The sequence below is a fragment of the Delphinapterus leucas genome, chromosome 6 (assembly GCF_059928025.1).
Source record: "Delphinapterus leucas isolate spDelLeu-1000000601 "Yukka" chromosome 6, BTC_Dleu_Yukka2, whole genome shotgun sequence".
Taxonomy (NCBI): Eukaryota; Metazoa; Chordata; class Mammalia; order Artiodactyla; family Monodontidae; genus Delphinapterus; species Delphinapterus leucas.
This window is the reverse complement of record NC_143134.1, coordinates 89,978,228-90,001,142: the sequence shown is the minus strand read 5'-3', so window position 1 is coordinate 90,001,142 and position 22,915 is coordinate 89,978,228. Positions and strand designations below refer to the sequence as shown.

Genomic DNA, 22,915 nt, shown 5'->3' with positions numbered 1-22,915 from the left:
GTAATAATAGATGTAATATATTTTTATAGAATACATTCTGTAGAACTAAGGACTGAGATAGGTCAATGGGATCACATAGATCAGCTATTACAAACCTCAATCTGGTGCAATGATTTCTTTTTCACAGCAGTCTTAAGTTAAATTTCTGAGGCTTACATTCTCTTCTAAAATCCAGAGGTCTGTATCCAAATGCGTTTTGATCTCATTTGGATGGTACACAGGCATTTAAAATTTAACAAGTCAAACACTGAGTTCTTGATCTTCCACCCTCCTCCCCAATATATTCCCCTTACAATAGTTCACTAAATAGCACTTTCATGGGCCCAGTCAGGAGGTTAAGCTAGAACACTGGGGAATCCCCCTAATTTCCCACATCAAGCCAGGTTGACTACCTCAAAAAAGTATCTCAAATCTATTTCTCTCCATCTTCACTACCATTACTCCAGTCCAAGTCTTAACCAATCTACTTGCTTCCACTCTTTCTTCTGTCTATTCTCCACATAGTAGCTGGCATACTTTATTTTTCCAATTTTTATTTTCGAGATATCATACTTTAAAAAGAAAAAAAAAGGTGTCAAATCACTTACACCCTCCACCCTTTCAATGGCTTCCTTTTATATAAAATTTTAAAATCCTTATTGTGACCTAAATGTTGCATGATCTGGTCCCTACCTGCCTTTAATTTCACTTACACTGTTCTCTGTCAACACAATAAGCTTCAGACAAACTGGACATCTTCCATTTACCCAAAGAGCAATCTTCTCTCCTCTGCCCCACCCCACCCAAGAGCTTTCACACAGGCTTTCCCTGCCTCTCTTCCAGCTGGCTAACTCCTTACCTTTCTCTGAAAAGTCTTCCCTGACCACCCTCCCTTGCCCCCTAGTTTTAAATCTGGGTTCCTTCAATGCACTTACCACAAATTAAAATACATATTTATTTAAGTGCTATCTGATTAATGTCTACCTTCTCCAATCAAAAATTGAGGACAGAAACCATATCATCTTTGTTCACCTCTGTGCCCATAATAATAGCAGCAACAACACTTAGATAACATTTACTATGTGGCAGGTATTGTGCTATACATAAAATTATTTAATATATACTCCCATAATATTGTTTGGACCATAGCCAGCGGTCAGTTTGTTGAATGTGTGAACCCAGCCCCTATGTGCACACCTACAAAGCTGCTCACTACCTCCTGGAACATCCCATTACACTGATAGATAACTGGTGATTGGAAGAATCTTCTTTATATCGACCCCAGCTGCCTCCCTGCAATTTCCACCCAGTGATTCTATTTCTGCCCCTGTGGGGCCACGCAGTACAAGCCTTAATTGCCCCTTCGCAAACTCCACTTCGCAGCATCTGAAGACTCATCCGCCGCCGCTGCGCAGACTCCGCAGAGTTCGTTTCCGCGGCGGTGGTCCGGAAGCCCAGCCCTGCGGCGCGACCGCCGCTCCCGGCATCCCCCGCCCTGCGCGTCACGTGACAGCGCCGCCTCTCAACAGCCCAACAAATACCTGCCCAGCAAATACCGCCCCCGGGCGGGGCTCAAGGCGTGACCGGCAGCCCGTGACCAGCAGTCCGTGGCCGCGCGCCGCCGTCTTCGCTGCGCGCCCGACGCCCGCGGCTGGCACTTCTGTGGGCTAGTGTCCCGGAGAGCTCCCGGCAAGGTAAGGGGGGACAGCGCGCGGAGGCTGCGGGCAAAGTCGTTCTGCCCGCGTCCCCGGGATGCCCCGGCCCCGGAGCGGGGAGCGGCCCGGGGGAGGGGCGCGGGCGGCCGGGGGCTGCCTCCCGGGGACCTAGGGCGCTTTGCGAGGCGCCGGTTCGGTCCTGCCGGAGGCTAAGCACCTGGCCCCGGCGGGACCGGGAAGGGTGCGCTCAGGCCGCCCTGGGCCCCGCGCTCCCGCTCTCTGCTGGCACCTGGAGGCTCAGCTGCGCCGGAGAACAGCTGTGCCTTGGTTTCCCCTCCTGTGAAACGACCGGGCCGGGAAGGTGGGTCTCTGCGGTTGCCTTCAGCCTTGAGGTTTCGCGAGTGTGTTTTTGAAAGTGGAAGAGGAAGAAGCAGACTCGAGATGGGAAGAACCCTCACCTAGGAACGCAGGAGCGAGTGTCTGAGGCCGGGCACCTTTTAAGTGTCTTCTGTATTTTGTGCAAGTCGCAGGCCTCTCCCGAGACTCGGTTTCTCCATTTTTAAAGTAAAGGTGATAACCCCTGACCTCCCTTGCTCACAGGACTACAGTGAAGAACAGATGGAAAAGCCATTTGAAGAGCCAGAACTCAGGAGTCCGTTACACCTGGGTTCAGATCCTAGTTTTGCCACTTACTGTGCGTTCTCGAGCCAGATAGAACCCTCATCTGTTAAAAGAAGATAATAACCTTAACAGCTCATGAGATTGTTGTGAGGATTGAGTGTAATAGGACTTAGCACAGTGTCCGGCAGAGAAATGCTCAGTAATTAGTGCTGTTAGTACAAGTATTAAATTAATAAGCTAGAGAGACATTCACGTGAGGGATGTTTAGAATAATCACACATCCGTTTCTGTGTATTTAGTCCTAAAAAGAGTGCTGTTTTGATTTCCTAAGAAAGGGACCAAGTGGAACCCTTTCCCCTTTTTTCTGTCTGGGCCCCCCTTTGCCTTCTCATTTACAATTGGCATGTGAACCCGTTGTTTCTACCAAATGAGTCAGGCAGGATGGGAACATTACTGGAGCAGACGGGTATCAGATTCCCTCTGAGGGGAAAGAAAAGTGCCAGGCATGTGCTGCCACCAAAAAAAGCACAATACAGTGATTGACTGTCAGAGCTGGAAGATGCCTGAGAAACCATCTAATCCAGCTGTCTCCTTAGGCAAATGGCGAAACTGGACCCAGAATTGAGGACAGGACTTTGATTTTCTCAGGACCCAACAGAATGTTGGCACTGGGTGGTGGAAAGAACACACACTGTTTACCAGACGCTTTGCTTTCCGTGAGTTCTAGCCTGTTTCTTCATTTATTCAACAGGTATTTATGGAGCACTTCGTGCTTGTATACCTGCTAGGAGCTGGAGAGGAAATACACACACACATTCCTCTGCTGGTTTTTGGTACAATTTAAAATAATAAGTTCCAGCTCCCAGTGAGCCTTCTTCATAGCAGCTGGCCCCAAGGGACAGAGAAGCACACAGAGAGGCCTGAATTGTTTCATGATCAGTCACAGCACTCCCAGAGCCCTTGTTGAAGCCTGGTGAGATTTTAGAGACTGGAGAAAATGGTGCTTTGTCAGGGCTTTTAGTAAAGGATTTCCTCTGGCCTGCAGCACTTGGATTTCTTTTTCTGATTTCAGGCCTCTTACTGTTTTTAGATTCCTGAAAAGAGCCACCCTCACCACAGTGCCTTCATTTTGGTTTCCATGGTTATCAGATGAATTGTATTTTTATGATAGCACAAGTAGCTGTTAAGTAATACATGGTCAAGAAGTCCCCGTTCCCTATGGGTTTGTTTTCTGGTGGTGGTTCTCTTTTTTTTTTTCAGTTACAGTGCAGTCATACTATTCTTTCCTCCCTCCCCACCTGTTTCCTTTAACAATAGTGCATCAGTGGCAGGGCCAAGAGGAGTGGGAATAAGTAGAAACAGAGATAAAAACACGTATAGACCCTGGTTTAGGTATCTCAGAACCTTTGGAGGGATAATCCAAAGGCATTACCACATGCAAGGGGCAAATCAGTGGGGCTCTGATAAAGATGTAGATTGCAAGCCAGCAAGAGCTTTCAGAGGTGGGAAGGATCCTGTCTTGGGCAACCAAGAAGACATCACATATTGAGAAGCTTTTCAGGGAAGATTTAAAAGAAACAAGTTCCTTTTACATGTGTCAGTCACATAGTAATAAATAGACAGTACAAGAAGCATTTTGTTCTTTCAGTTTGCCTTAATGAATGAACCTTCTCTTAAGTCACCTATCATGGGCTTTGTCCGAGATGTTTCCTTATTTCTCTCTTTACTCTTTCTGTTAGCTTAGTGATGTATTAGTTTCCTACTCATACACATGATATTGTGTACATGAAGGTAGATAAGCAGAGACATTTGGTTAAGATTTTGTCTGTTTCATTTTGGATGTTTAACCTGTGTGTCTCATTTCACCAGTTGGGTTCTAAGCAGTCACATGTTTCTTTATTTTTCCAAATAACCTCCCAAGTCCCCTTAATGCCCTTTTTAGTGAGAATTCGGATGTCTCCCACTTCCAAGCCCCACGGGGGCTCAAACACTCCAAAGAAGTCAGTCTTTCACTCTCCAGAGGGGAGAGAACTGCAGAGTCTGAGCCGTCCACCCACATTGTTATTTCTGATACAGCTGTATCATATCACAGTTGAAGAGCTGCCCTGCATGGTCTAAGGATGTGTGGTCACTGCTGCTCAGTGCCTTTATTGGACCACGTTCCTGCCAGCTTGATCCCATGCTTGGCTTCCAAGTTTAGAGCTTTTTCAGTTTGTGCTGATGTGATTAGCCATTCTCCCAAAGCACCACACTCTGGGCCACGTGTGGAGCTTGTCACCAGGCTGGGTTCCTCCAGTCTCCCCTGTTTGGGCGGCACATAGGGCCCTTTCTTACTAGCAGCCTTGGTCAGGGTCACCTCAGATAACCCAATAGATTTCCCTATTTTCAGACCTTTTATCAGGGTTTGGAGGCTGAATCCCTTCTCTGCCTAACCCTAACCCAAGGCTTTTTGGCACATTGCTTCTACTCCTCTCCAGGATTCTGCCTACTGAGGATACTCAGGAATGCTAACCTTTAACCAGGATATCTACTCCAGGACTTTGGACGCCTACTCATCTCACTTTTCGTAGGTAAGAGGAATCCTCTGGTGACTCTTGGGAAAGCGTGTATCTGTTCCTGGGAGACTCTGTCCACCTATAGTCCTAAGAGAAGTAGGCATTATTGAAAATTTACTTGACATGTATCCTGTTAGGGATTTGGGGGTGCCAGGTTTTAATTTAAAAATGAAGGCTTTTCAGTTCCCTCAACTTGCCTAAGAACCAAAAAATAACCAGTATGTCTATTTCATTGTCTTTGTTTTAAACTTTTAAAAATATGAGATACAATAAGAATGCAAGTGAGTAAAGCCCATAAATGTATAGTTTAACAATTCTAAGGAAAATACACATGTAACTACCGCCTATGTCAAGAAATAGAACATTGCCAGTACTCAGTACCCTTTCCAAATCATAAGCGCCTCCCCAGAAGAAACCACTATTTTGACTTTTATGATAATCATTTCTTTGCTTTTCTTTGTAGTTTTGTCACCTATGTTTGCCTTCCCAAACAATACAGTTCATTTTTACTAGTTTTTTAACTTCATACATATAGAATCATACTGTGTGCGTTTTGTGTTTGCTTCTTTTGCTCAACTTATTTGTGAGCTGAATCCATGTGTTGACCACACTTATTTTTATCGCTAACAGTGTTTTATGTTATGAATGTCACAATGTAGTTATTCATCCTATAGGTGACAGATACTTGGTATTCAGAAACTATAAGCAACACAAGAACAGTGCAGCCAAGAACAACATCCTTAGAGATTTTCTATTGTGTATGTGAATGAGTTTATATATGTTGAAGTGGAATTGCTCTGCTAGATAATGCCAAACAGTTTTCTAAGTGATTGTACCAATTTACTTACCTACCAGCAATGAGAGTTCTAGTTTCTTATCCTTGCAAATGACTCGGTATGGTTGGTTTAAATTTTTTAAACTATTCTCATGGGTGTATAATGATATCTCTGTGGTTTTAATTTTCTTTCCTTGGTTACTACTGATGAGCACATTTTTGTTGGTTAATCAGATGGCCTGTTTTGTAAACTGCCTATTAAGTCTTTTCCCTGTTTTTCAGTTTTCTTATTGATTTATCAGAGTTCTTCATAAATTTTGGTTAGTGGTTCCTTGTCAGTTATACGTTTTAAAAGTATCTGTTACTCTGTGACTTTTTTTTTTTTTTTTTTCCGGTATGCGGGCCTCTCACTGTTGCGGCCTCTCCCGTTATGGAGCACAGGCTCCGGACGCGCAGGCTCAGCGGCCATGGCTCACGGGCCCAGCCGCTCTGCGGCATGTGGGATCTTCCCGGACCGGGGCACGAACCCATGTCCCCTGCATCGTCAGGTGGACTCTCAACCACTGCGCCACCAGGGAAGCCCGCCGTGCCTCTCTTTTCATCCTCTTAAATGTTGATATCTTAGACCCTATTCTGTAGAAGCAGGACCTGAAGTGGGGATTCATGCTCAAATGGTATACTGAGAGAAGTGCTCAGGAAGAGAATAAGGGAAGCAGGATGGGAAGAGGAGAGGAAGAGAGCTAGTTGAGGTGGCAGTTTTCTGGGGAAGGGACCTCTGTGTGTTGTTATCAGCTGACACTTCTATCTGGGGAATGGATGTGCTAGCCAGTAAAGAGGATCTGGGTGGGACACCAATGGTTTTCTCTATAGTCCATCTGATACATTCCCTTCTATGTTATGTTCACTCCATCCAGATACAACTTCTCCAGGATTCTGGTTGGTCACAGTTTCTGGGGAAACTTACAAGAGGAAGGTTAGTGGGACAAACTAAAATCTCTGCTGCTGCGGTTAGTCCAGAGATCAAACTAATGCCCATCTTCTTCCACCTCCACCACCCATATTAGTTTCCCCTCCTTTGTCCCTTGAATGTTGGAGAGAACTCAGTGATGAAGCCACCTGGGTCTGGAAGTTTATTTTCTTATGTTATTTTTAACCGTAGATTCAACCTTTTTAATGGTTCTAGGGCAATTTTTTCAATTTCTTCTTAAGTTAGTTTAGTAAGTAATATTTTTCTAGGAATTTGTCTCTTTTAAGGTTTAAAATTTATGTAAAGTTTATAATATTTCCTTATTATTCTTTTAATGTCTGCAACATCTGTAGCAATATCCCCTTTTCATTCTGATTTCATTTTTATGCTTTCTCTCTTTTTCTTCTTGAGCTTCAGTAGAGGTTCCTTTCAAAGAACCAACTTTTGTCTTCATAGGTTTTTTTCTGTAGTAAGTTTGTTTTCTATTTCTTTAAGTTCTGCTCTTTTAAAAAAAAAATTCACTCTCCTTGTATATATTTTGGTTTTTCTTCTAACTTTTTGAAATGGATGCTTAGTTCATTAATTTTTATACTTTTTATTTTTATTCTTTCCATTTAAGGTTAAACATTTTTCTCCAAATACCGTTTAGCAAGAGCTCACACGTTTTGATATGTAGTATTTTAATCATTTATTTCTAAATATTTTGTAGTTCCCATTGTGATTTCCCCTTTGACTCATAGGTATCTTAGAAATGTGTTTCTTAATTTCCAAACATGAGTATTTTCTAGTTATCTTTTACTAATTGATTGTAGTCAGCTTGTTCTGTATAATCTTAATCTTTTAAATTTGTTGATATTTCTGTTAGGGTTCTGTTTATGGTGAGTTTTTATAAGTGTTACATGTGTGCTTGAAAATAATATGAATTCTAAAATTATTGGATTTTATGTAATGGTTCTATGTAATGCCAGTAGATCAGGTTTATTAATTATATTCAAATCTTCATCCTTACTGATTTTTTGTCTATTCTAGGCATTATAGAGAGAAATGTGTTAAAGTACACAACTGTGATTATGAATTTGTCTATTTCCCCTTTTAAATTTTTTGCTTTATATCTTTGAGCCCAATTATCAAGTGCATACAAAACCAAAGTTGTTGTACTTCCTAGTATGCTAACCTTTTATCATTATGAAGTTGCCCTTTTTATTTCTAGTAAAAGAATTTTTTTAGCCTTAAACTCTATTTTATCTGATATCAGTATAGCTATACCACCTTTTTTGGTTAATCTATGCAGGGTATATCTTTTTCCATCCTTTTAGTTTCATCCTTTCTGTATATATGTGTTTTGGATATGTCTCTTATAAATAGCATATAATTGGGTTTTGGTTTTTTATAGCCTTTGTCTCTTAACTGGAACACTTAGTCCATATTCATTTAATATAACCACAGATGTATTTAGGTTTAAGTTTGTCTTCATATTTTATGCTTTCAGTGTGTTTGTCCTGCTAGAACTCCATTTCATTTTAGCTCTTTTTTCCCTTTTTTTTGAGGTGGGTGGGGCACTATTTTTAATCATTTGCTTTTTTCCTTCTAGTTTGGACATTATGCACTAGCTCTTCTTTAATGGTTACCCTTGAAATTTTAACTTAACCAAAGTTGATAAATTATGGAAGTGATAAATAGCACTACTCTTCTTTTGGACAGTACCAGGACATTAGACCATCTGAACTGTCTTTTCCCCTTGATGCTTAGTGGTAGACTTGTTGTAATACAATGTGTCAGCTTTGATTAGAGTCATTTAAGCACCCACAAATGGAACAAATGAGATGAGGGAGGAAAAAAGTGAGAGAGCAGAGAATTTCCTTGAGAAAACTGTGTATATTTGTCAGGACTCTTGGTTGCAAGTGACCAGCTTAGGCACTCTTAACTTTAAAAAGAAAATCTATTGGCTTATAAAACTGCATAGCTGAAAATAGGGGCTCAAAAAATATTTTTAGGGTTCTCTCTCTGTCTCTCTCAGTCACTCAACCTTGCTTGTCTTAATTTGGCTTCGTTCCTCAGATGGACTCTTCTGAGTTGTCCCTATCTCTGGCAAGGGGGAGGGGATATTCTGATCACCTACTTTGGGTCAAGTATCCATCCTTGGGGGATGGAGGACTGAGGCACTCTGAATGACAGCCCCACCAGGACTAAATGAAGTGGGAGTGGGGTTCTTCTAAGAAACCAAAAGAGGGAAGGTGTGCCAGGCAGGCAAAAGTTACAGCTACCAACCATCCCTACACTGAGTAATGGCTGAAGGAGAGATACAAAGAAAGAAGAGGTTTAGAGAGGTTGCAGTTGGAATTAACTCAGTTAATCTGTACAAGAAGAAAAAGGGGAGGACATTACCTGTTCATGAGCCCACTGACAGGGAAGGAGGAGGCCGATCAAACAACCACCTCCTTCACCCACCAGCCACTGGGCACTTCAGCATTGTTGGCTGAGGACGTCTTGGTGGTCCACAGCAGCAGAGGTGTGGAGCTCTCTAGTATGTGGAGATGTTTTCAACATGTCAGCCGTGGTGCTTGCTATTCCCCCAGCCTCTTCTAAGAGAAATTTCTACATCCACAACTCCTGTTCATGGAGGGGCAGCCCGAGACATCCATGTTTCTACCATAAAATCTTGCTCTATCCCTGCCCCCTGGTCAGAAATTATGGAACCAGAGATGGACGTCAGACCCAATAACAGCCAATTCATAGTCTCACCAGGGACCTCTGATGTGACAGTGGAAAGAAAGATGCATGTTCTCTTAGAAATTTGAACTGGGGACTACAGTTGGACACAGCTATAGAAATCGAAGCTGAAATGGTATATAGAAAGAAGCCATGAGGTAGAGTCAAGCCTTTGAGGAGTCTTGGCTAGCTGATCTTAGGAGGAAGCAGAAGTAATGAGGTAGAGAAAATTTTGTGTAGCCTCCAGGCAAAAAGAGAATGGAGCAGACCCTTGGAGAGTGACTGAATCATGCGATGAGTGAAGACCCAGACTCCAGCTGCTGAGGGCCTTGGGGCTGCCATTGATCCAGACCTTTCTAGACTCTGGGAAGCCCAGACCTACTATGGTTCTATTCTTTTTTTTTTTAATTTATTTTATTTATTTATTTATTTTTGGCTACGTTGGGTCTTCGATGCTGCGCTCGGGCTCTCTCCAGTTGTGTTGAGCGGGGGCTACCCTTCATGGCGGTGCGCGGGTTTCTCACTGTGGTGCGGTGGCCTCCCCCGTTGCGGAGCACGGGCTCCAGGCACGCGGGCCCCAGCAGTTGTGGCCCGCGGGCTCCAGAGTGCAGGCCCAGCAGCCGTGGCGCACGGGCCCAGCTGCTCCGCAGCATGTGGGATCCTCCCGGACCAGGGCCAGAACCCCTGTCCCCCGCATCGGCAGGCGGACTCCCAACCACTGCGCCACCAGGGAAGCCCTATTCTTGTATTTCCATAAAATCCTGTACCCTTAATACCACATATACTCTTATGATAAGCTCTCCCTTATTTGTACTTGTAGTCAGAAGACTCAGTAGAACAGACATTCAGAACTTGGGGGCAGTGCCTACATGGGTGGATTGCTATTGCTGCCAGTGCTCTTCCAGTACTACAGTTCTGAAAAGAAAACTCACGCTCTTTGCCATCAGATGGTCGGCAGCTACAAACGTTGTTAGCTCAGTTACAATAAAGAATCCTGTACACCCAGCGCTTGGCCTGGTGGGAATCTGGGGTAGTTGGTTCGGGTTGGTTGGGGCCGGCTTAAGGTTTGTATTCATTCCTCATTGCTGCTGCACAGCTCCCTGCTGGGCACAGGTCTGCTGCTGGGCACAGGTGCCTTGATTTTACCAGAATCCGGCTTGAGGTCCTAAATCTTTGGGCCAGGCTTCCTAACAGAGTACTGCTGTGTCACATCCAACTCAGACACTGTGTGATACTCTACTGCCTAACAATTGCAGGAGTAAACTCATCCTTATTTCATGATCTGTGAGTTTATGTGTAATGGTGAGGATAGAAGGTCCTTGACTATCATGTCACAAGTTAGGAACCCCAGAACCTCAGGAAGGAAACTAGGAAGCAGGAAACTAGGAGGCAGGCTGTTGTAGTGGAAAGAGCAGGGGCTTTGGACTCAGTCCAGGCTGGGAACAGAAGCTGTGCTGCTTACCAACTAAATAAAAAACGGTTTATCCATTTATTCCTGGAATTGGGCATAAGAAGACTACCACCTCTCTGGTTGTTAGAAGTGCTTATTGAGATGACATACAAAAAACACCTGTATTTAATAAGCTCTCAACACATCTTTCCCTGCCCCCTCAAGGTCACCCAGTGAATCAGAATCAGGACTAAAACCCAGGTTTTGGGTTCCTGACCCAGGGCACTCTCCTAGGTGAGAATGAATGGGCAGTGCATTGAAGGAGGGAGAACGGGTCCTTACAGCTCCCAGCCACAATCAGAAAGCACTATACGTGCATCAGAACACAGCATTCTGGTCTGTGTCATCAAATTTCAGAGCTGAAAATAAGAAAGTGTTTATCTCTCCAGCTGAAGAGAACTGAGATTTGAAGAAATGATAAAAAGCCCAGATGAGATTTTTGTCATTTTCAAAGTTTTAAGTTTTGTTTCATTTTCCAATAGTGTGTGTAGGCGTAGGTATATGTATGGGGCTCTTTCATGGTTCACCGTATTTTAATCTCTGTACTTTCAAACTAAAATCCACAAAACTTTAGGAAATGTACTTTGATTTGAAGAAAAATCTAAAATCCTTAACCCATTACAGTTCCTCAATGAATGCAGTTTGTATAATAGTTATTTGCACTGGTGTTTAATATGTCTCATAATGTGGGAGGAAAATATCTTTTTTTTCCCTTGAAAATATTAAATACAGTTCTGAACTGTCCTGGCTTTTCCCCCCGCCCCTTGTTTATTAAAAGCAAAATTCCCACCACTTTGATACTGATGTGGCCTCCCCTAGGTAGGAAGTAAGTGCATTCTTTTTTATTATACAAAGGTGGGACATGAATGCAGAGTTGTTAAGTCCCTGCCTTCAAGATTACCCAGCGAGAGAGAGGCAGAGCCCCAACTAGAAGCTGTTTGTGTCCCTTTTGTCTGACTCATCTCAGTATGGGGTAGGGCCATCTGCGCTGGGTCTTGAGGCAGCTCCTCACTGCCCCCCAGGTTAACAAAAACTGCGTGAACTGATCCAGCTGATCTCTCTCCCTGACCCCTTCAGGCTCTCAGAGCTTCGGCCAGACGGAGCTTCTCCTTACTGTGTCCTCAGCCCAGCTGGAAGTTTCCTGCTTGGAGGCTTGGCTGACACTGTTTCCTCTGCCCACGGTCCCCCTTCCTGCATTCTCTGGATGCACCAATTTTACCCATATCTCAGAGTCCAGCTCAGATGCCAGCTCTCCCATGAAGCTTGGCTTAATGGTTAAAAACCCAGACTTTGGGGTCAGGTCTGGCTTCAAAAGGGGGCTCTGCTACAGTCTAACAGTGATTTGGGGTAAGCCGTTTGTCACCTAAGTTCTCTCACTTAGTTTTTTTATCTGTAAAATGAAGACACATACTTTAGATCAGTGCTTCTTAAACATATGGTACATATGGATTCTCTGGTGAAATTGTTAAAGTGTCAATTCTGATCCAGTAGGTATGGAATGATGCCCAGGAGTTGGCGTTTCTAACCAGTTCTTAGGTCCTGGAAACAACGTTGTGAGTTGTAAGGCTTTGAAGAGATGTTGAGAGAATAAAAGGAAATAACGCATGAAAAGTGCTTAATGCTGTTCCCTTCAGACAGTCGTGCTAAGTAAACAGTAGCTCCTGATGTTTTTGTTGCCTTCTATTATAACTGGCTGATTCCACTAGCTAAGGGTCACGTTTTTATTCACACACATTTTTATTTACAAACAGGCTTTCTCTCTTTTATGGCACTGAGCACTTTTCCCCTGTATTGTGGGGTTTTCTGCGGGGTTGGGGGTGGCGCGTTGGGAGTGATATCTTTGTCTTCTACCAGACTTGACGGTGGGGTCTTTATCTGATTCCTGACTTCTCGCAGTGCCTACCATGCAGTCCTATACATAGCAAGTGTTGACTACATACTTGGGTTTTATTTACTTTTTTTTTTATTCCACAAGGATCTGTCTCACAGTATGGATTCTATAGTTGAGGCTATTCAATAGTCTCAGCTGTTCTAATATACCAGATAATGATGATGGTGATCATTCATTCATTGTTTATTGAGCACCTGCTGTGGGTCAGGCATAGTTCTAGGCATAATACAAAGCAGTGATACAGAGTTTCTGCCCTCAAGGAGCTTATATTTTACTCAGGGGAGACAGACAATAAATAAAAGTATTATATAAAATGTAAGCTCCTTGAGGGCAGAGAATGTCTAGTTTGTCACAGTGAATTTCTTCACAGCAGGTGTTCACCTGGCTGCCCTACGTCTGCATGTGCTGTCTCACTTCTCACAGGGGTGGTCCCTGTGCTGTAAACTCAGTACTTCCTCATGTCCCCTTCACCCACACCACACATCCACTCACACAAAAGCGTTAGTGAGCTGCAGAGATGTCACTAGAGGTTTTATTCCTGACCCTAACTTGCCGACCCATCATAATGCTCAGTGACCTAAATGGGCACAGCAGCCACCCTCTCAGAAGCAGTGGCAGCCTAGACAGCAGAACAAAGCACAGCAATGCTTTGGTTCCGGTGCCTCACGTTGACCAGAGTTCTGTACAGTTTTCTCAGGGTTCAATCCCAATCTCTCCTTTATCAAGTCCTTTTCTATTTCATGCCCTTTAGATGTTAGGCCGGCAAGGCCTTGGTCATCTTCACTCTCTCTAGTGATCTTACGCCATGGCTTTAAATGTCATTCAGGTCTCTGTTCAAATGTCACTTCCTCAAAGACCTTCCTTGACAACCCTATCTAAAATAACACATGTCGGGGGCTTCCCTGGTGGTCCAGTGGCTAAGACTCCGTGCTCCCAATGCAGGGGGCCTGGGTTCCATCCCTGGTCGGGTTGCTAGATCCCATATGCATGCCATAACTAAGAAGTCTGCATGCTGCAACTAAGAGTCCAGATGCCACAAGGAAGATCCTATGTGCTGCAACTAAGACTCGGTGCAGCCAAAATAAATAAATAAAATAAATATTAAAAAAATAAAATAGCACATGTGTGCATGCCCACATACATGCCTTAGCCTGCTTTATTTCTCTTCTTAGCACTTATGTTATTATTTTTTAAATGTATTGCCTGTCCCTGAGGGTCTTGTCTTATTTACTGCTTGTCAGAACTTGGAACAGTGCCTAGCATAGTAGTAGACAATCGACAAAAATTTGTTGAATAAATGATTTTTTTCCTTTGGAAATTCTCAAAATTCTCATGAGGGGTAGCAAGATAGCCATCATTAGCCTCTTTACAGATGAGGAAATAGGATCACTTTAACCTCACTTGGGGTTAAAGGATTTGCCTCAAGTCACGGGGCTGGGAAACAGTAGAGTCTGCTTGTCGAGAGCCAAGTTTCATGGGACTCACCTCCCAAGAGAGTGGCCTCTGCCTTCCCCACTGAGGCTGGGGACACCAAGTGGCCCAGAGGCATGCAGATCCCTCTACTGTGCGGTTAGGTGGAGGCCACACAGAAACCATGAGTTCTCACACTCTTGGGAACAGCTTGAGGTCTACCTCAGGACCTGCTCCCTCCCATCCAAACAAGTTCCCACTGTTGTTTCTTTACAGGCACAGGCCGTGGGGGATATTTGTTACTTTTAATTCCATAGCTCAGAGGCCCCAGTGGCAAAAAGAAGGGCAAAACTTGAATACATTTTTTAGAATTGAAGTATAGTTGATTTACAATATTGTGTTAGTTTCAGGTATACAGAGTGATTTAGTTATATATATTTATTTTTTAGATTTTCCATTATGTTATTGCAAGATACTGAATATAGTTCTCTGTGTTATACAGTAAATTCCTGTTGCTTATCTACTTTATGTATAGTGTAATAGTTTGTGCCTGTTAACCCCATATGCCTAATTTACTACCCCCTGCCCTTTGGTGACCATGAATTTGTTTTCTGTGTGAATCTATTTCTATTTTGTGTGTAGATTCATTTGTACTATTTTTTTAGATTCCACATATAAGTGGTATCATATATTTGTCTTTGTCTGACTTACTTCACTAAGCATTGTATAATATTCTCTAGGTCCATCCGTGTTGCTGCAATTGGCTGAGTAATATTCCATTGTGTATATATACCACATCTTCTTAAACCATTCGTCTGTTGATGGGCACTTGGGTAGCTTCCTTATCTTGGCAATTGTAAATAGTGCTGCTTTGAACATTGGGGCGCATGTATCTTTTCGAATTAGAGTTTTCTCTGGATATATACCAAGGAGTGGGATTGCTGGATCATATGGTAGCTCTATTTTTAGTTTTTTAAGGAACCTCCATACTGTTCTCCATAGTGATTGTACCAATTTATATTCCCACCGACAGTGTAGGAGGGTTCCCTTTTCTCCACACCCTCTCCAGCACTTTTTATTTGTAGACTTTTTGATGATAGCCATTCCGACTGTGTGAGGTGATACATCATTGTGGTGGTTTTGATTGCATTTCTCTAATAATTAGCGATGTGTGGCATCTTTTCATGTGCCTGTTGGCACATGTCTTCTTTGGAGAAATGTCTATTTAGGTCTTTTGCCCTTTTTTTTTTTTTTTGTGGTACGTGGGCCTCTCACTGTTATGGCCTCTCCCGTTGCGGAGCACAGGCTCCAGACACGCAGGCTCAGCAGCCATGGCTCACGGGCCTAGCCGCTCCACGGCATGTGGGATCTTCCCGGACCGGGGCATGAACCCATGTTCCCTGCATCGGCAGGTGGACTCCCAACCACTGCGCCACAAGGGAAGCCCTTGCCCATTTTTTGATTGGGTTATTTTTTTGATATTTAGTTGTACGAGCTGTTTATGTATTTTGGATATTAACCCCTTGTTGGTCGCATTGTTTGCAAATATTTTCTCTGATTCTGTAGATTGTCATTTCATTTTGTTGATGGTTTTTTTTTGCTGTGCAAAAGCCAAATTTTGCTTTTGTTTCTTTTGCCTTGCGAGACCTAGGAAAACATTGCTATGATTTATGTCAGACAATGTTTTGCCTATGTTCTCTTCTGGGAGTTTTGTGGTGTCATGTCTTACCTATAGGCCTTTAAACCATTTTGAGTTTATTTTTGTATATGGTGTGAGAGAGTGTTCTAATTTCATTGAGTTTACATATAGCTATCCAACTTTCCCAACACCACTTGTTGAAGAGACTGTCTTTTCTCCATTGTATATTCTTGCCTTCTTTGTTGTAAATTAATTGACTATAGGTGTGTGGGTTTATTTCTGGGTGCTGTAATTTCTGGGCTCTCTAGTCTGTTCCATTGGTCTATATGTCTGTTTTTGTGCCAGTACCACACTGTTTTGACTACTGTAGCTTTGTAGTATAGTCTGAAGTCTGGAAGGATTATACTTTCAGCTTTGTTCTTTTTTCTCAGGATTGCTTTGACAATTCTGCGTCTTTTGTGGTTCCATATAAATTTTAGGATTATTTGTTCTAGTTCTGTGAAAAATGTCATGGGTATTTTGATAGGGATTGCATTAAATCTGTAGATTGCTTTGGGTAGTATGGCCATTTTAACAATATTCATTCTTTCAATCCAAGAGCATTGGATATCTTTCCATTTCTTTGAATCATCTTCAGTTTCCTTTATCAGTGTTTTATAGGTTTCAGCATATAGGTCTTTCACCTCCTTGGTTAAATTTATTCCTAAGTTCTGTTTTTGGTTTTGTTTGTTTTTTTGACATGATTTTAGACGGGGTCACTTTTTTACTTTCTCTTTCTGATATTTCATTGTTAGTGTAAAGAAATACAATAGATTTCTGTATATTAATCTTATATCCTGCTACCTTGCTGAATTCATTTATTCTAATAGTTTTTGTGTGGAGACTTTGTGTAGAGAGAGTATCATGTCATCTGCAAATAGTGACAGTTTCACCTCTTCTTTTCTAATTTGGATACCTTTTATTTCTTTTTCTTGTCTGATTTCTGTGGCTAGGACTTCCAGTACTATGTTGAATAGAAGTGGTGAGAGTGGGTATTCTTGTCTTGTTCCTGAATTTAGCAGGAAAGCTTTCAGCTTTTCACTGTTGAGTATTACGTTGGCTGTGGGCTTATCATAAATAGCTTTTATTATGTTGAGATATATTCCCTCTATACTCACTTTGGTGAGAGTTTTTATCATGAATGGATGTTGCATTTTGTCAGATGCTTTTTCTGTGTCTATTGAGATGATCAAGTGAGAATACATTTTTTTAAAGTGTTAGCTGGTTATAGAAATCCCTGTTGCTCTGTGGATCCCCATGGATTAGTGTTGTAAAGATATAGTAAATAATGCCAAATGGAACAACAGAGAATAGGACATTTTCATGAAAGGAAATCCTCTCTAAGTTCAGAGGGCTCTTGAGGGGAGAACTGTCAGCCCCAGTCTCAATTTAGCCTTGGGGTGTTGCCTAGAGTTGGGGACATGGGAAATTTTGGAGGAAGACAACTGCTGAAGGATGGAAAAATCCCCTGCTGGGAAATCCTCCTTCCTGCAAGAGGCCAGATCCAGTACCCTTTGCTTCCCACTGTGGGGTGAGCTTCTCAGAATCCCAAGAAAACTGAAGCCCTAGTAGTTTCTGTGTCAGGGTCATTTGCCCCAAATCCTCCAGAGACCCTCACATCATCCTGAGGGAAAGAAACTGTCATTTAATATTTGCAAAGTTGTGAGTTTCTTCCCTCAGTGTTCCACCCAACGTTACTCTCCTGGATGATCTCCTTAAAATGCAGCTCTAATCAGGCCACTCCCTCCTGTGGAACCTACAGTAGAGTACAAGCTTCTGAGTTTGTCATCTAATGCCTATATCAAATATGCAGCATATATAAGAGAGCAGAACTCCAGTGACCCCAGGGGGATAGAACAGGGACCAACTGAGGAAGTAACTAGGATCTAGATTTCAGCTCAGTATTGGGAAATATGATATTGAATCACTGCAGACAAGCCATGGAATGGGTGGTCTCCAGGAGCTTCATAATAGCACTCTTTAGAGTTTCACATGCTCTTATCAGTCACGAAGGGCTAGGTTATGCTGTAGTAATAAACAGTCCCCAAATTCTATTAACCCAACACACAGGATTATGTTTCATGCATGGTATCCATTTTGGGTTGGCAGGGGGACTCTGCTTTTCCTAATCACTCAAGGACCCAGGCTACCAGAGTAGCCATCATCTCAAATGTTGCCAGTTGCTGTGCTGGAAAGAAGAGAGCTCTGGATGATCTTGCACAGGCAGTGAAGCGCTCCAGTTAAGAAGTGACACACATCCCTTCTCAAAACTCATTGATTAGTACTGGTCACATGACCCTACCCAACCAACCACAGGAGGGACCGAGAGTGCAATCCTGTCATGTGCCAAAAGGAGGGGAAACTGGAAATAGTTGGTAAAGAGAACTAATTATCAACACAATATGCATTAGATCTTTTAATCCACACAGCAATCCTTTGGGGTGGTATCAAGCTCCCCAATTTACATATGAGGAAACCAGGCCCAGGGAGGTTAAGTGACTTGCTCAGGCTTGCATACCACTTAATCCTAGGTCTTCTGACTTTGCAGGATACTGGGAGAGCCACTCACGGAAAGGGTTGAAGCTCCCAATAAAGGGTTGAGAGCCCTTTATTGGGAGTGCTGCATCAAAGTGGGGAAAGGGGGCGCTTTTCATTACAGTCACCAGGGATCTTGGTAAAGTTGCAGGTAATTGGTTCCATTCCAAAGATTCTTTTTTTTCTTATATTTAATTTAATTTATTTTTTTTATTGAAGTGTAGTTAAGTTACAGTGTTGTATTATTATTAGTTTGGGGTGTACAGCAAAGTGATTCAGGTATATATATATACACACTTCTTCAGATATATGTACTTCTTCAGATTCTTTTCCATTATAGGTTATTACAAGATATTGAGGATAGTTCCCAGTGCTATACAGTAGGTCCTTGTTGTTTACCTATTTTATATATAGTAATGTGTATATGTTAATCCCAAACTCCTAATTTATCTCCACATCCCCCCACTGTCCCCTTTGGTAACCAAAAGTTTGTTTTCTTTGAGTCTATTTCTGTTTTGTAACTAAGTTCATTTGTATCATTTTTTTAGATTCCACATATAAGTGATATCATATGATATCTTTCTCTGACTTCACTTAATATAATAATCTCTAGGTCCACCCATGATGCTGCAAATGGTATTATTTCATTCTATTTTATGGCTGAGTAATATTCCATTGTATATATATACCATATCTTTTTTTTTTTTTTTTTTTTTTTTTTTTTTGCGGTACGTGGGCCTCTCACTGTTGTGGCCTCTCCCGTTGCGGAGCACAGGCTCCAGACGCGCAGGCTCAGTGGCCATGGCTCACGGGCCTAGCTGCTCCGCGGCATGTGGGATCTTCCCGGACCGGGGCACGAACCCGTGTCCCCTGTATTGGCAGGCGGACTCTCAACCACTGTGCCACCAGGGAAGTCCTACCACATCTTCTTTATCCATTCACCTGTCAGTGGACATTTAGGTTACTTCCATGTCTTGGCTGTTGTAAGTAGTGCTGCTGTCAACATAGGGGTGCATGTATCTTTTCACATTAGGGTTTTGTCCAGATACATGCCCAGGAATGGGATTGCAGGATCATATGGTGGTACTGTTTTTAGTTTTTGAAGGAACCCCCATGCTCTTCTCCATAGTGGCTACACCAATTTACATTCCCACCCCAGAGATTCTGATTCTGGAGATCTGAAGTGGGGCTAGGAACAGGCCCTGGGTGATTCTGAGGGGGAATGGTCAAGAGCCATGTTTTAAGAACCTCTGGGAAGTCCCAACAAGTCTGGTTTAAAGATTTTCTTTCCTCTTGAGCTCTGTAAGCTGCAGTTATGTTTAATACTTTCTCTCTCAGGTTGTTATTAGCTCTGTCCATTTCCTGTCAACTTCTTTCTCACCCTAGAATCCCTCACACTCTGTAAGGGCTATGTTTGCAAAACAAAGGAACGAGAAATAAAAGGGATTTTTAATTCTCTAATTTTTTTAATTCACAGTGAAACTTTAAGAATTTCTATGTAAGAATTTCTGTGTAGATGCAGGAATTTTGTGGGGGGAGGGAGGGCCCTTGAAGCTGTGTTTATATAGTAAATTTATATAAGTTTGCAGGAACTAATTATTCACCAAAAAATTGGGGTAGAGGCATGATGGCAGTTCATTTCTGTTTATTCATTTACTTAAAGTCATGCTTTGTGCTAGGTATTAGATAGTGTGTTTGGTTCTTGCTGTATTCTCTATAGCTCAACTTTGGTGGCCCAGTGTATTCCTTATTGATGGGCTGCTGTGGCGACTCATCTGGGACAGGAGTTGGCAGTGCTGGGTACTGTGGGATGTCACATGGAGCATTCAGCGGGTTGACTGGGTTGAACGCTAATAGATAGTGAAATAGGTTCAAGTCAGCAGTGAGGTTGGATGCAGTAATCAGGCTTGGTGGTCGTAGTTTGAGTAACTGTGATTTGGGTCTCTACATCCTCCTGAGGATTGGAGTAGTGACCGTTAGCATTGGGTCCCAGAGAGGGCCCTCCTGGGCAGACTTGCATGACGCCATAGGGAAGCCTGTCACCTGGAAGGCTGTCGAGATTGGGTTTCGAGATTGCGTTTCTTTAGGATTCTCTGATTCACTCTTGAACACCTGTCAGAGTTGTCCCTTGTAGAAGGAAAGAACATTGTGGATAAGGCACGTTGGAAAGTAGACATTAGATGGTGCCCCTGGAAGAACAGCATACAGTTATAATCAAAGATGCTAATAAATTGGAAAGTCAGAGGTGGGGATGAGGAGAGCAAGGAGTCTGAGAAGTAGGTCAGAGTTCTTAATAATGACTGAAAGATACTCCTTCCACATGCAGCAAGTGGTCCTTCCTGGGATGGGATCACCGTCTGGGTAGAAATGTTTGGGTGGTTGACAGTTTGTATTCTTTTCTATAGGAACTTGTTAAAATGGTGATAACAGTGTTATTCTGGTGGTTTTAAATTGAAGTAGCAATATAATAAGGAAAAAAGAAGTGAAGCAAGGACAGAGAAGAATATTGTAAATGAGCTCCTCTTAATAGGGATATAAAAATTTTGCAAAGATAAATGTGAACTGTGTGGGACACAGGGTAGTCAGAGGAGGCATCTGTTGTGTGGAAGAAGGAGGCTAAATCTGAGGTTTCAGGAAGGGACTGTGTGAAGGGTCAGGGTTAGAAGAAATGTGACGTATGAAGTCACTGAACTCAGAGAATCATGTACAGGTCACCAAGACCTGATGGACAGGCAAAATAACATTTTAAATTAAATTACCTCATAAGTGAGCCAAGAACCTAGTTGGAGGAGAGGCCCACCTGAAACTGAACTGCATTCAACCCACTCAGAGTCCTGGCATCAGAGCTCCTCCCTCCTGCAAATGACACTGTAATGAGAAGAGCAGCAGTCAAATTAGGAAAGGGGCAATTAGAGGCAGAGCTGCGGAAGGTCTGGGAGATGTTTGGGAGGAATGTGGAGTGCAAAGATAAGTTGTGAGGGAAAGAATGAGTTATGTGAGAGTTGAATATGAAAGGGTTAACTTAATCTTACCAGAGGTACTGCTGACCTGTTTTTTTCCCAGTGACTCTGGTCAAGTCACCTGTAGGTAATAATAAATCATGTACTTGTCTCCTTTGGTTTACTTATTGGCAGCATTTCCTGAAAGAACTTAGAGCCTCAGAAAAGGCAGAATCCCACTCTTATAGTACCTGAGACATGCGGACCCGGTGTTGGAATAATGTGGGCACTCTGTTGCTTAGAGTGATTTTCTTTTCTGTTGCTCTGAATAATTGGAGTAGAGAAGGGGGTCAACACCAGGTATTGGGTCTTCAGAGAGCAAGGTATCCAGTCCTTGCCAAAGAAACCCACATTCTGGTGGAGGAGACAGAAGTCTGCTGAAAAGGCTTAGAAACCATGAGCAAACCTAGTAGAAATAAGCATCTCTAATACCCAGATTGTGGTCTTGAAATATTGCTTCCACTAAAAGAAACCAGAAGAATAAGCTCAACTGATTTTTGACAAAAGTAGAAAAGCAATTCAGTGGAGAAAGGATGGCGCTTTCAGCAAATGGTGCTGGAACAGTTGGACGACCATAGGTCCAAAAAAAATGAACTTCAAATTAAATCTTATACCTAAATCAAAAATTAACTCAAAATGGATCATAGACTTAAATGTGAAGGGTAAAACTATAAAACTTTTAGGAAAAAAAAACAGGAGAAAATATTTAGGATCTAGAGCTAGGTAAAGGGTTCTTGGACTTGACACTAAAAGCCCAATTTATCAAAGGAAAAGTGTAAAATTGTAGTGTGGTGCTGGCATAAGGATTGACAGTTCAATGAAACAGAATAAATCACCCAGAAATAGATCCACGCTACTGTCATTTGATTTTTGACAAAGGCACCAAAGCAAGCCAATGGGGAAAGAAGATTCTTTTTAACAAATGGTGCTGGAATAACTGGATATTCACATAAAAAAATTAACTTCAACCTCCACCTCATACCATAACAAAAATTAATTCATGATTGTATCATAGGTCAAAATACCAAAGTTAAAACCACAAAGCTTTTAGAAGAAAATACAGGAGGATATCTTCATTGTGTGGGGATTAACAAAGGCTTCTCAGGTAAAGGAAACCAATAATCATTTTGAAAAAAAAAGTATGTTCAGCTTCATCAAAATTAAAAACTTCTCATCAAAAGATACTATTAAGTGAAAAGACAAGCTACAGAGTAGAAGAAAATATTCACAGAACATTTATCTGGCAAAGGATGTATAAAGAAGTCCTATAATTCAATAATAAAAAAGATAACCCCATTTTTAAAAAGACAAAAGATTTGAATACTTCAAAAGATATATTAAAGGCCAATAAGCACATGAAAGTGTTAACATCATTAGTCATGAGGGAAATGCAAATTAAAACCAAAATGAGATACCGATTTCGAAAAAGATCCACGCACCCCTGTGTTCATAGCAGCATTATTCACAATAGCCAAGACATGGAAGCAACCTAAGTGTCCATCAGCAGATGAATGGATAAAGAAGATGTGGTATATATATATACAATGGAATATTTCTCAGCCAGAAAAGAGAATGAAATATTGTCATTTGCAGCAACATGGATGGACCTAGAGATTATCATACTGAGTGAAATAAGTCAGAGAAAGACAAATATTACATGATACCACTTATATGTGAAATCTAAAAATAAT

At 42.2% G+C, this 22,915-nt stretch overlaps 1 protein-coding gene across 6 annotated transcripts in view; it reads left to right on the top strand.

Annotated features, from left to right (window-relative positions):
• The first annotated feature begins 288 nt into the window (after window positions 1–288).
• FBXO10 (F-box protein 10) overlaps window positions 289–22,915 on the top strand; it is an 85,846-nt gene continuing 63,219 nt past the window's right edge. For 4 of the 6 annotated variants that reach the window (XR_002648328.3, XR_016393593.1, XR_016393592.1 and 1 more), the window contains exons 1-2: window positions 292–1,673; window positions 4,733–4,825. The gene's annotated coding sequence lies outside the window, so the exon portion shown is untranslated. Of the gene's footprint in view, window positions 1,674–4,732; window positions 4,826–22,915 lie in introns of all 6 variants that reach the window. The other 2 variants (XM_022600089.3, XM_089913412.1) reach the window with 2 other exon arrangements.